Below are 13,283 nucleotides of genomic sequence, written 5' to 3'. Positions count from 1 at the left end.
CACTGTTGGTAGAGGTATGAATTGATACAGTCATTTTGGAAGGCAGTTTGGAACTATGCCCAGAAAGTTACCAAACTGTGCATCACCTTTAACCCAGTGATAACACTACTAGACTTAGACCCCAAAGAAATCAAAGAAAGAGGAGAAGGATCTAAATATACAAAAATATTTATAGCAGCTCTTTTTGTGCCAAGTGCTTTACAATTTACAGCTATATTATAAGAAATTGATTCAAATGTATAAGGTTAAAAGCCATTTCCTAATAGATAAATGGTTAAAGGACATAACCAGGCAAGTTTCAAAGGAAGAAATCTAACTTATCAACAATCATATAGAAAATATGATCTAGATCATTAAGAATTAGAGAAATGCAAACTAAAGGTATTTTAGAGTTCTACTTCATAGCTGCTAGACTAGCAAAGATGACAAAAAGGAAAATTACAAATGTTGGCGGGGCTGTGGGAAAACGGGTACACAACTGCACTGTTGGTAGAGGTATGAATTGGTCCAACCATTTTGGAAAGCAGTTTGGAACTATGCCCAGAAGGTTACCAAACTGTACATCTCCTTTAACCCAGTGACAACACTACTCAGGCCTAGACCCCAAAAAAATCAAAGAAAGAGGAAAAGGATCTAAATCTACAAAAATATTTATAGCAGTTCTTTTTGGGGTAGTCAAAAATTGGAAACTAAGGGGTAGGGGGCATATGTATCATATGAATGTAATAGAATAATATTGTTCCATAAGAAATGATAAAATGGATGTTTTCAAAGGAAATGGAAAAGACCTTTATGAACCGATGAAAAATTAACAAAGTAGAACAATTTATATAATGATAAAAACATTATAGAGAAAATTAATTCTGAAAGACTTTAGAACTCTGATTCTAAATCACTGAATCTTATGATTCAGTGATGAATCATAAGTCCAAAAGAATAAAGATGAAACAATGTCACTCCTCTCTCTCCTGACAAAAGGTGATGAACTTAAAAGGTAGAAAGAGATATATTTTTGGACGTGGCTGAAGTACGTATTTATTTTACCAGACTCTATAGATATGTATTGAGGAATTTTAAAAATTGATTAATGGGGAGAAGGGTAGTGGAAGAGATATACTGATTTAAAAATACTTGTTTCTTAAATTAAAAAAAAAAATAAACATAAAAGTTAAAACAAAGAAACAAACCGGAGTGAGGTGCTTTCTCATATAGGTCCATGCTTGGTTATAATCATTTTTTTTTTTTTGGCATCCCTGGGTGGGCTCGAAAGTCATTATCGTTTTTTTAAGTTTAAAGCACAATGATGAAAGTCATCAGAAGAACACTGTCCTAAAAATTAAGATAATTTTTAAAAAAATGACAGCCATTATACACTTAACATTGTCAAAGGTTGCTGTGGCATCTCAGCTTCTCTGCAAATAAGAGATACAAGGAAGGATTCCTGTGTTACTAACTGCCACTTCATTAATCAGTTTAGTACAGGGGTTCTTAACTTTTTTTGTGTCATAGATTCCATTGGAAGCCTGAGGAAGCCTATGGACTGCTTAAATATAAAGAATTTCAAGGAAAACAATTATTAATTGAAATACAATTATAAATTTTTTTTTCTTTTTGGAGGGAGCAAGGTAGGACAATTGGGGATAAGTGACTTGCCCAAGGTCACACGGCTAGTTTTGTGTTAAGTGTCTGAGGCCGGATTTGAACTCAGGTCCTCCTGACTCCAGGGCCGGTGCTCTATTCACTACACCAACTAGCTACTCCTATCAAAATGTTTTTTAAAAAATAAGTTCACAAAAAAGAAACAAACAAAAAAACAAGTTCACAGACCCCAGATTTAAGACTCCTTGGTTTAGTCACTCTCTAAATCAACAGAATTATCATAAGACTCATTATCCTGTTCTCTTGGAACAAAGATTCATACACTTCTCTGCTTCTGACAGCTTCCTCTAGGAACTGAATAGACCGGATATATCAAGATTACGATCTGTTTGGAACAGCTGTTTTCCACTTATTTTTTTTCCCCTCGATTCTTCCTTCATTTTTTTTGGCTTTAATTTCCAGGAGTTCTCTCTGAATCAAACTTAGCCTTCCAACTTGAGAAATTTTTAATTGTTCCAGGAATGCCATGGAAAAAATGCTCTTCAGCTCCTCTTTCTGTTTCTTCCTCTCTTCTAGTTTTGATTCAATCTATAATTTCATTTACTTTTTTTTATTGAACAGCTGATAGTATAATTTTAATCACTTTACTACATCTCAGACATCATCTTCTAGATTTTAGTGGGAGAACATTTTGGAACAAGGATTTCATCTGAGCACCTTTTCCCATAAGGAAACTGAAGGGGCTTCTAGACAGTTTTAGCATTTTCTCTTGCTTCAGATGTTACAGTAATGGTGACACTGGTTTAATTTTCTGATAATAATATGAAGGAATCCTGGCAGATGGATTTCATGTCCTCCAGCTCATTGTGTTGCTTCTTGCATCTCTCACTGAGGCCTAGAATTCTGGTCCATAGAACACTCCAACATGGAGAGCTCCAATGTAGAATCTGGGACCATCATTGTTATTTCATAACATTTGGCTTCAATCTGATTATATTGTTATTATTTTTGAAAGTCATTGGGCAGGTTAGCTGATATAAATAATGACCCCCATGGTGAAATCATTTTTTCTTGGTTTCTTTTTTTCTGTATAAATGTCAGATAGACTCTTGTCCAAAGCTCAAAAATTGGAGGCTCTTTCCTCATTTCAGAAATGTGTAAACTAGAATTAAACTCCTGCAGTCTATAAAGTAGATAGGCAAATTCATATTTTGCTTTCCCAGCACTCGAACTCATGGCTTCTCCATGTTTTAAAAATAGAGGTTTTCTTCTCTTTAATCATATAAATGAATTGCCATGAAGGGGGAAGATCGTTGGGATCACTGCCTCTTTCACAATGTTATCACTAAATTTCTAGACCTCTGGATTTGATAAGAAAAGCATTATTATAACTTGCTGTGGAAGTTATATTTATATGAGAAAAAAAGGAAACTTTTTTTAAAAAGTGGAAGAGCCTTATTATATTTTATTATTTTTCAAATGCTTTATTAACTTCTGATTTACATCATTCATTTCCATCAGATTTTGAGTTACAAATTTTCTCTCTGTTTTTCCCCTACCCACCACCCCAAAATAGCAGTCCCATAGGATATCCCCTCCTCCAATCTGCTCTCTCCCATATTTTCTCCCATACCCCTTTCCACTTTTCCAGTAGGGCATAACGGATCTCTATGCCCCAGTGCCTGAATATCTTATTTCCCAATTTCATGTAAAATAGTATTAATAATAGTATATATATTTAAACATTTGATTTTAAAACTTTGAATTCAGATTCATTCCCTTCCTCCCTTGTCACCCACCCTTACTGGGAAGATAAGCAGTTCAGTATAGGATGTACATGTGTGGCTAATGCAAAACAATAACATAGTAGATATATTGTAAAACACTGACTATATTTCCCTCCCTCATTCTATTCTCTACTTTGATCCTGTCCCTTTTCAAAAGTGGGTACTTCCAACTTCCCTCCCCCCCAGCCTGTCCTCCCTTCCATCATCCCCCCTCTCATCCCCTTCCCCCCTACTCCCTATTTAGTGTGTATTTCATTCCCTCTCCAAGCTAAATTCAATGAGAATAAGGTTGACCCATTCCCCTTTGCCTTCCTATTCTTCCCCTCCATTGTAACCATTTTTCCCTTGCCTCTTCTATATGAGATAGTTTACCCCATTCCGTCTCTCCCCATCTCCTCTCATTATATTCCTCTCTCACCTCTTAATTTCACCTTTTAAGTATCATCCCTTCTTATTAAATTGGTCCTGTGCCTTCTATGTGTACCTGTAAACATACATACACACATTCACATATGTATTCATATGCCCATATACCCTAATACATAGACATATATATATATATGTATATATATAATGTATATATATATATATTTCTATTCCCTTCAACTACTGAGAAAAGTTTCATAAATTACAATTATTGTTTTTCCATGTAGGAATGTTAATAGTTCAACTTTGATAAGTTCCTTATGATTTCTTTTCCCTGTTTACCTTCTCATGCTTCTCTTGCTTCTTGTATCTGAACGACAAATTTTCTGTTCAACTCTGGTTTTTTCAGCAAGAATGCTTGAAAGTCCTCTATTCCATTGAATGACCACATTTTCCCCTGAAACATCATACTCAGTTTTGCTGGGTAGGTGATTCTTGGTTTTAATCCCAACTCCTTTGACCTCCAGAATATCACATTCCAAGCCCTTCGATCCCTCAGTGTACAAGCTACCAGATCCTGAGTTATCCTGATTGCGTATCCACAATATTCAAATTGTTCTTCCTGGCTGTTTGTAATATTCTCTCCTTGATTTGGGAATTCCAGAACCTGGCTATAATATTCCTAGGAGTTTTCTTTTTGGGATCTTTTTCAGCAGGTGATCAGTAGATTCTTTCAACCTCTATTTTGCCCTCTCGTTCTAAAAGATCAGTTTTCCTTAAGGATTTCTTGGAGGATGATTTCTAGGTTCTTACTTTGATCATGGCTTCCAGGTAGTCCAATAATTTTTAAATTATCTCCCCTGGATCTATTTTCCAGGTCAGTGGTTTTCCCCATGAGGTATTTCACATTGCCTTCTATTCTTTCATTTGTTTGGATCTGTTTAACATCATCTTGATTTCTCATAAAGTCATTAGCTTCCATTTGCTCCAATCTAATTCTGAAGCAATGATTCTCCTCAGTGAGCTTTTGAGCTTCTTTTTCCATCTGGCAAATTTGGCTTTTTAACACATTCTTCTCCTCATTGCCTTTTTGAGCCTCTTTTGCCATTTGAGTTAGTCTATTTTTTAAGGTGTTATTTTCCTCAGTCAGGCTGTTGACTCTCATTTCATAATTTTCTTGCATTGATCTCATTTCCCTTCCCAATTTTCCCTCCACTTCTCTTAACTGCTTCTTAAAGTTCTCTATGTCCTGTAACCAGCTGATATTTTCCTTTGAAGCTTTTGGTGCAGGAGTTCTGACTTCACTGTCTTCCTCCTGTTCCATGTTTTGATCTATTTTGTCCCCAAAATAGGAGTCTAATGTTGGGTTCTTCTGTTTGCTTTGTTTCCTTTGCCTGGTCATTTTGTGGGTTCTGCAGCTCCAAAGTTTGTTCAGAGTCTGCTTTTACATGGATTGGGGAAGTGCCACTACATTAATCTGTTTGGCATCATCATGAAAATGACCTAACCTACTCCAGCCACTCTGAACTGTAATTTTAGAGCTAAAACTGGAGAGACCTAAAGCAAGTACTTGGCTCCTTGTCCAGCACCTTATTTTTTTTTGGAGGGCAATTGGGGTTAAGTGACTTGGCCAAGGTCACAGGGCTAGTTTTTGTGTTAAGTGTCTAAGGACAGATTTGAACTCAGGTCCTCCTGCTCCAGGGCCAGTGCTCTACTCACTGTATCACCTAGCCACCCCACCAGCACCCTATTTACACATCATTCTGTGTTCAGTTACACCAATGGGTTAATGCTGCATTATCTCTCTTTCCTTAAGTTCCGTCATATGAGTGTTTAACTTTCCTTTTCCTTTTCTGTGTGGGGAAAGTCTATAAACTTTTCTTTATTTCATTTTTCTTTTCTGTTGTGCCTTATCTGAAAAAAAAAATGCATTTATTCACCCTTCTCTCCCAATTCTTTTACCCACTGGGGGGACAAACAAAACTAAAACCTTTGTAACAAATGTGCCTAGTCAAGGCATGTCCAAAAATGCCTTTCTACATCTTGAATCTATTATTTCTGAGAGAAGATGGGTAGCATACTTTATCATAAGGTTCTCTGCAATTGGGGTTGGTCACTGCATTGATCAGAATTCTTGTCTATCAAAATTTGTCTTGAGGGGCGGCTAGGTGGCACAGTGAGTAGAGTGCTGGCCCTGGAGTCAGGAGGACCTGAGTTCAGATCTGGCCTCAGACACTTCACACACACACACACACACACACACAAACCTAGCCGAGTGACCTTGGGCAAGTCACTTAACCCCAATTGCCCTCCAAAAAAAGCAAAAAAAAATTTTTTTCTTTACAATGTTATTGTTATATAAATTGTTCTGGTTCCACTCCCTTCATTCTGAATCGTTTTTTTCAAATCTGCCCAGGTTTCTCTGAAACTGTCCCTTTATCATTTCTTGCCATACAATAATATTCCATTATATCAATATATCATAATTTGTTCGGCCATTCCCCATTTGATGAGCATGCCTTTAATTCCCGGTTCTTTGTTACTGCCAAAAGGGCTGAGATAAATTTTTTTTTTTTTGCCTTTTGGAGGGCAATTGGGGTTAAGTAACTTGCCCAAGGTTACAAGGCTAGTTTTTGTGTGTGGGTGTGGGTGTTATGTGCCTGAGGCCGGAACTGAACCCAGGTCCTCCTGACTCCCGGCCTGGTGCTTTATTCACTGCTCCACCTAGCCGCCCCTGAGATAATTATTTTTGTATCTGTGTCCTTCCTTATTTCTCTCATCCCTTCACTACCCAGTAGTGGTATTGTGGTGTCAAAGGGTATGCACAGTTCAGTAACTTTGGTGGCAGAGTCCCAAACTGCTTTCTAGAATGGCTAAGCAATAAGTTTCAAGACTTACAAGGAATTTGTGTTTTCCCATAGTCCTTCTAACATTTATTTTCCTTGTCATCTTTGCAAATCTGATAGGTGTGTGGTAGAATCTTGGGTTACTTTAATTTTCACTTTTAAAATTCTTAATGGTTTAAAGCATCTTTTAACATGGTAATTGATGGCTTGGATTTCTTCCTTTGAAATTTGCTTCTTCATATCCGTTGGCCATTTATTCTCAGTTGTCTTAACAAGCCAAATTAAAAGACTTCAGCTTTGACTGGCTTGTTTGCTTCTGCCCCCAAAAAAAAAAATTGCATCCCAGACTAAGCTTCTGGCAGGGATATGACTGGGTGGTGGTTTTTCTTCTACAAGGTACTGTCTTCTTTCGCCACTCACTTCCCCCTTATGCCCTCCCCTCCCCCATCCTAGCTTGTGTTTCTTTGAAGTGGTGTATACTAACAGAGATTTGAGACAGGCCTTTTATTATGTTTTCTCAAAAACTACTGGTAACTTGAGACTCAAAAATAAGACCCTGGACGTCAGCCTCAAAGCCCTAATCCAAAGTTCTGACGACCTGCAGGCTGGGAGGCAGGAAGGGGAACAGTGGATAAAGAGGTGGACTTGGAGTCAGGAAAACGAGTTTAAATTTGGCCTCAAATGCTTATTAACTGTTATGACCCAGAGCAAGTCATTTAAACTGACTGCCTCAGATGCCTCTATAAAATGGGGCTGTCAGGCAGTAAGAGCAGGGTACATAGTAGGTATTATAAAAGCTTAATCACTTCCCTATCCAAGGCTTGCCTTGTGACTGCAAAAATGACGAGATAATGGAGTTCGTTACAGACCAGTTTCAAGGACAGAGGGAGACCTCAAACGCCAGTGTCCAAGAGAGGGCTCCTCACTTTGTGACCAAAGTCCATGAATCTCCCTTTTGGCTGTAGCAGTAGTGTTACTAGATGAGGCCCTGGAAGTTGGTGGTGTCCCCCAGGCAGAAGGGGATTCCTCCCAAGGCTGCTAGCAAGCAACCTTTAAGAGGAAGGGTTTGGTCATTATTGTTCCCAAGTTTTTTATAGGGACATTCTTGATTCACTTAATCTCGCAAAGGGAGGGATGGAATTTCTGAGAATAAGTGTTTTTCCCCCTCCAGAGGAAAAAAGAAAAATTCAGAAGGCAGCTAGGACTAGACTTCTGCCTTTACTTTGCTAATGGTTGGATTAAGTTTTCTTTACAAATACTTTGGGCCTCTGGTGTATCTCTGTATTTAAAAACGCTTTAAGCTGATTGATGGGGCTTGCCTTACTTGGGGATTGGTGTCTAGTTGGAAAAGAACTGGTTTTGAGAATGAAAACTTAGCTGAAATTTCTCATTCCCCTTCTACAGAGATTAAAGAAAAGCGTTAAGAAGTGTTCTATCATATTTTTATTATTCTTTCCTTGTTGGAAGACAAGGGGGAGGGGGGGCGGTCACTTCCTGCCACCTAGTAGCATTCAGTTAAGACTAATTTTCAATGATGCCATTTTTATCTTAGTTCCATACTTGGATTTTGAACACTTGCTCATACTGGTGTGCTAAATCAATTCCTACTCCTGCTTCTTCCCCACTCCCATGCCCCAGGGGCAGATTGTCAGGCTTGTGCAAAAGGAAAAGGAGCAAAGTAGAGAGTGGAGGAAGGAAAAAAGGGCTAATATAGAAGTTTATAATTATAAATGTCTAGGCTCTAAGGGAACTTCTAGTAACCCCTGATCATATGCAGACTTCAACTGAGGGTGCTGTGATGGATCCCATCTGGAAGAGACTACAAATGAAAGACATACATACTCTGATGGGCAGGCAGTTTTGGTGATGTTTCTTTTTGCAGGGAAGGTAGACTGTGTGTATGTGTATAAAACCAATCTCCAAACGATACAATTAAATCCCATCCCTGCATTACAAAATTTTAAGGGAAGTGGATTATAGTCTCAGCAACCATACTTTTTTATAACCTACAGTTGTTCATTTAAACCTAATTGGCCTTCTAGGTCAAGTAGTTGTCCAATAGTTGGATATGAGTATAGATAGCCAACCAGTTCATGGGCATAAGGGCACAAGGGTAGGTGTTCTGTCCTTTTTATCCAACATACTATTTCTGAGTCCACCCATGTCACACCTCTTTCACTCTGCTGAACTTCCCACCCCCATAATTTTTAATACTGTAACATTCTAGGAGGTTGAGGGTAGTTCCTTTTTCTGATCCTGAGGAGCCTTCCCCTCTCCATTAAAAAAAAACCAAAACAATCATACTACAGATGTAGGCACTAGAGGTGACTGAAAAGATGCCTGAACACTAAGATGCCTTGAAACATTGACCAAACCCTAGAAAACCATCCTAGACTTGTTCCTGTCATACTATGAATTCCTTCTTAACCTGATGGCTCCCTGTCCCCATCCCACATAGTTTGCCTTTATAGGACTTAAATATTAGGCACCTTTCCCTTATCTCTAAGATGCTCTCTTGGGTTTTCCCTGAAAAATTACAAAGATGTTACTGCTTTCATAATTGAGCGCCTAAGCTTTTTTTTTTTTTAAATCTACCACAGGGTCAAAAGATCATAAAATCTATTTGGTGAATTCTAACCTCTAGGCACCAGGTTTCTTTAAATGAGCCTCTTTCTCTGGTACCTTTTAGCTCTACAATTACAACTCAAAGTGACTGGAATAAGGTCAGGTCATCCTCATAAGGATGCCAAGTAGACTGGAAGCTTAGTGGCTGATCTTTCATGTTTAAGAGGTTTTCCTCTGGAAAGCATTTTGAAAAAGTAAAGCAAAAAACAAGCAAACAAAAAAACCCCTAATGAAGGCAATGTGAGCAATTTAAACTAGCTTGTTAAGTGGTTAAACTCTTCCCAAGACTTTTAACTTTTCTCAGTGACTCAAGGTCAATTGAACAGTATCTTTTCCAATAGCACACCCATCATTTTTTGAGTGCAAAGTGACAGATGTGAACAGTAGAGGCAGAAACTACAAAGTATGGTTATATGGTATAAGGGAGTGAGCATTCAAAGATGACAAAGTCTCTGGGAACTCTGGGCTGCATCTGTGATACAAATTAAAATTCACCCAAGAAGCCTAGTCTGAACCACCCAAAATGAAAAGGGGGAAGGCAGGGCTCCTCCTGCCTTGGGCATAGTTAACCCTCCTGGGAGATTCAGAATTTTGGCTGCTCTTCTAGGTGTCCCCGAAGGGTCTTACTCAAGCCTAGCTGGGGGGGCAGGGGAGGGGGAAGTACAACTGCAGGGGTGCTGTCATGGTGGGGATGACCATCCTGTTGCTCAGTCTTGCAGTTTCCATTCCCATAGCTCAGGCCATCTCACTTAAGAGATCCAACATCCTCCTCCCAATTGGTCTCCTACTCCCTTCCCTACCACAATCCATCCAACACACTGTAGCCCAAGTAATTTTCCATAAGGGCAAATCTGACCTAGTGGACTCCCCACCCTCTTCAATTAACCTCATAGGACTTCCAGTTCCTGCTAGGATCAAACACTCCTTAGCTTCTAAAGCTGTAGGCCTTAGCATGGTCCCCAATGCATGAAGCCTTTCCTGATCCTCTCCAACTGTTAGTGCCCTCCAAACTAAACTACTGTGTACATATTTATATACATGCTTTTTCGTGTGCTTATTTCCTCCACTGGAATGTAAGCACATTTTTAGCACAGGAAGTTTTACTCTTTGTATCTCCAGCATTGGTACTTGGCACATAAGAGGCCAATAAATACTTGACAGAATAAATTGCTTTTACTTAGAATACAACTGAAGGAACTGAATAGTCTACAAATGGCTTGACATATTATCTGATCCTTACAACAACCCAGTGAGATAAACTTGATTTGAGAGGTAACCTACTTCAACTCTTATTTTACAAATGACAAAACCAAGGCTGAGTAAGGTGAATTAAGTTTTACAGGGAATGGTGAGGTAATGGCAGATTCTTTTTTTCAAAGACCTACTTTCCTCCCAGGTCTGTATAAAGGTGTCATCACTTACTGATATGAAATACTACCCACCTTATAATATCTTGTATTTGAAAATCTTTCTATATTGTGGTTTAAAGTTAGCAATCAAAGTCACACAAAGGCATAAGACATTGAAAAATAAGGAAAAGAACACAAAATTAAAATTATAGCTTGCCGCAAGATTCATAGATAACTGTCCACTCCAGTAAATAAGTCTGAGGTTTTTTTTTTTTTAAAGAAATACCAAAGAGTGGCTGTTAGGTGATGGATGTTTAAAAGAGCGGTTAAGAACTTCTTTATTGGAGTGGAGGGAGCACCCTTACTGAGGAATAGATTCTTTAATTGTCTAAAGTAAAAACCTGCAAAATGCATTTCAGACTGAATTTCAACTTATTCACAGTACATTCATTATTATAAACTTTAGCTTATGTAATACTAGTCAGAAAAATAAAATGACAGGAATATAAAGATACAGAAATAAAGAGGAAATAAAAATCATTTCATGATCAAGACAGATTTAGTTCTTAACTTTTTGTGCCAGTTGTGAGCCTAGAAAACAAAAGACCTTATTAAGTTGCTTTAACCTAGTTGTGACTGGGGCCCACAATCATGTGGTGTGAGCTTTTATAACTCTAAAAGTTAGGAGAACTATTAACTCCACAATTGGTACTATAGGGATCCTGAGCTTTGTAGGTTGGGGGAAGCCAGGGTTCAAGTGCAGGTCTGGGTTGTACCTCTAAGACCTGGCAGGGAGCTTGGAGGGATTGGAAGGTGAGGTTGTGTTTGGGATAAAGCCTGGACAGGAACGTCCTCCTCCAAGAAACACAGCATTAACAACAATTAAGTGATAAGACTTCAGCCCTTACACTTTGTGTCAAGTAGTATTTCCTTTCTTCTCAGAGCCAATGGAACAAAGTTTGCTTTTACACTTTGTGTCAGCTGCTTCTGAAAAGGACAAAGTCTACACTTCTATCTTTTGGTAAGCACTGAAAACAAATGGATTTCCATATGGGGACATATCAGCCTCATCTATTAAAAGAGAATATTTTTGGCTGAACTAAGCTTACATGAGGAGGCTATTATGAAGGAAGTCTATGGAAGAAGGGAAGGAATGTACAATGGTCAGGAGGAGGAGAAATGACTCTTTGTGGCTTGTATTATAACATGGAAATCACTGAAGCGAGCAGTAAATTGTCCAAAATACATGTCTTTTATCTACTGATAACCAATTCCTCATTTATGAACTATGAACTGGAATCAGTTCTTTTTTAGACAAGGTTTGTAGAGACTGATGATGTTAATTTCTGTAATACTTCAAAGCTAAGTTCATGTTTGATTATTATTCTTCTGAATGGTCTCAATAATAAATGGCCAAAGTTTATAACATTTTGACATTCATGTATCATTTGGAAAGAAAAACTAATTGCATTTACAGTTTTGGTAAACTTTAAAGTCAGTTTCTTCACCAGCAGGATTTATGATGGGGAAATGTTTCTTATCTTCATTCCAAGCCTTTGATATAATAGCTGACATATAATACTTATATGTAAAGGTTTACAATGCCCTTTACATACATTATCTCACTGGATATAAATTCTTTATTTTTACTTGGAAAAGCAGGATTCAAAGTTGGCAGCAACTGGACTAAAAAAAAAAAACAACTGCCTTCCCTTCCCTCTCCAAAAATGAACCAACCAACCCACCAATAAAATAACAACCCTCAACTAATCAGGAGGACAAGGTCATCTTGTCACCTGTGGACAATGTGGAAAGTATGGCTAGGATAGGAAATCTCCAGAGTAAAGTTCAAGGTCTTTCCTGTTCAAATGTTCGGCTTTTCTAACAAACCTGGGTCATGAAACGATTCTCTCTGAGGAAGCCTCTACTCACAATTCATTTTCTTATTGTCACAAATCATAGATATTAATGCATGTATAATTTTGCTGTAGTTATCTTTAGAGGTTTAAACCTACAGCAAAGATGAATAACAGAATCCCAGGCAACTTATTCACTTTAAAAGAAATGCAGAATTTTGACAGAATCCCTGTTTTTATCTTTGTAGGGAAAAATTCCCAGGGAGGGACTCCCTCCAATCCATAACAGCAGATGCTGTGTAACTAGTAGTTTTAAGCATTGTCTGGGGAGCCCTGAGAGGTTATGTGACTTGGCTAGGGTCACAAAATCAAGTATATGTCAGAGGATGGACCCAAACACATACTTCTTGATTCAGAAGCCAGTCTCTCTATCCACTATGCCATGCTGTCTTTCAACACCAATTAATTCTGCAAAAATATTTCCAGCCTTTAACTCAAAAGGATTTTCTTGGGCTCCTTCCCTTTCTCTGCAAATTTGGAATTTCTACATATTGTCCTAAAACACAAAGGAAAAAAAAAGCCAAATTCCTCAACTCCATTCTTCCCTTAAACTGTTTTCAAAGCAAATGTAGATGAAAAATCAAGTCTTAAGAACATAGCAGGATTACTTTTAAAAAATAAATATTTTAAATTCTGTGTAGAGTAAAAAAGCACAAGGACTGATCTGAGTTTTCTGATAAAGATACAGGACAATAAGTCATATTCTGCCATTTTCAAGACTACTACAGAGATACAAATATGTAACACAGAGATGAGATCTGAACCAAAAATAAAACAAATTTACAGCTCCAAAAA

General features: G+C 37.9%; 1 pseudogene; it reads right to left on the bottom strand.

The window, feature by feature from the left end:
* Positions 1–1,860: 1,860 nt before the first annotated feature.
* On the bottom strand, positions 1,861–10,177 carry LOC138174658 (RWD domain-containing protein 1 pseudogene; annotated as a pseudogene).
* Between the last annotated feature and the right edge of the window lie 3,106 nt (positions 10,178–13,283).

The sequence above is a fragment of the Petaurus breviceps genome, unplaced genomic scaffold (assembly GCF_028583685.1).
Source record: "Petaurus breviceps papuanus isolate PSGF00001 unplaced genomic scaffold, PetGlider_PUasm1.0 76, whole genome shotgun sequence".
NCBI classification, from domain to species: domain Eukaryota; kingdom Metazoa; phylum Chordata; class Mammalia; order Diprotodontia; family Petauridae; genus Petaurus; species Petaurus breviceps.
The sequence above is the reverse complement of the archived record's forward strand: the minus strand, read 5'-3'. Positions and strand labels throughout refer to the sequence as shown.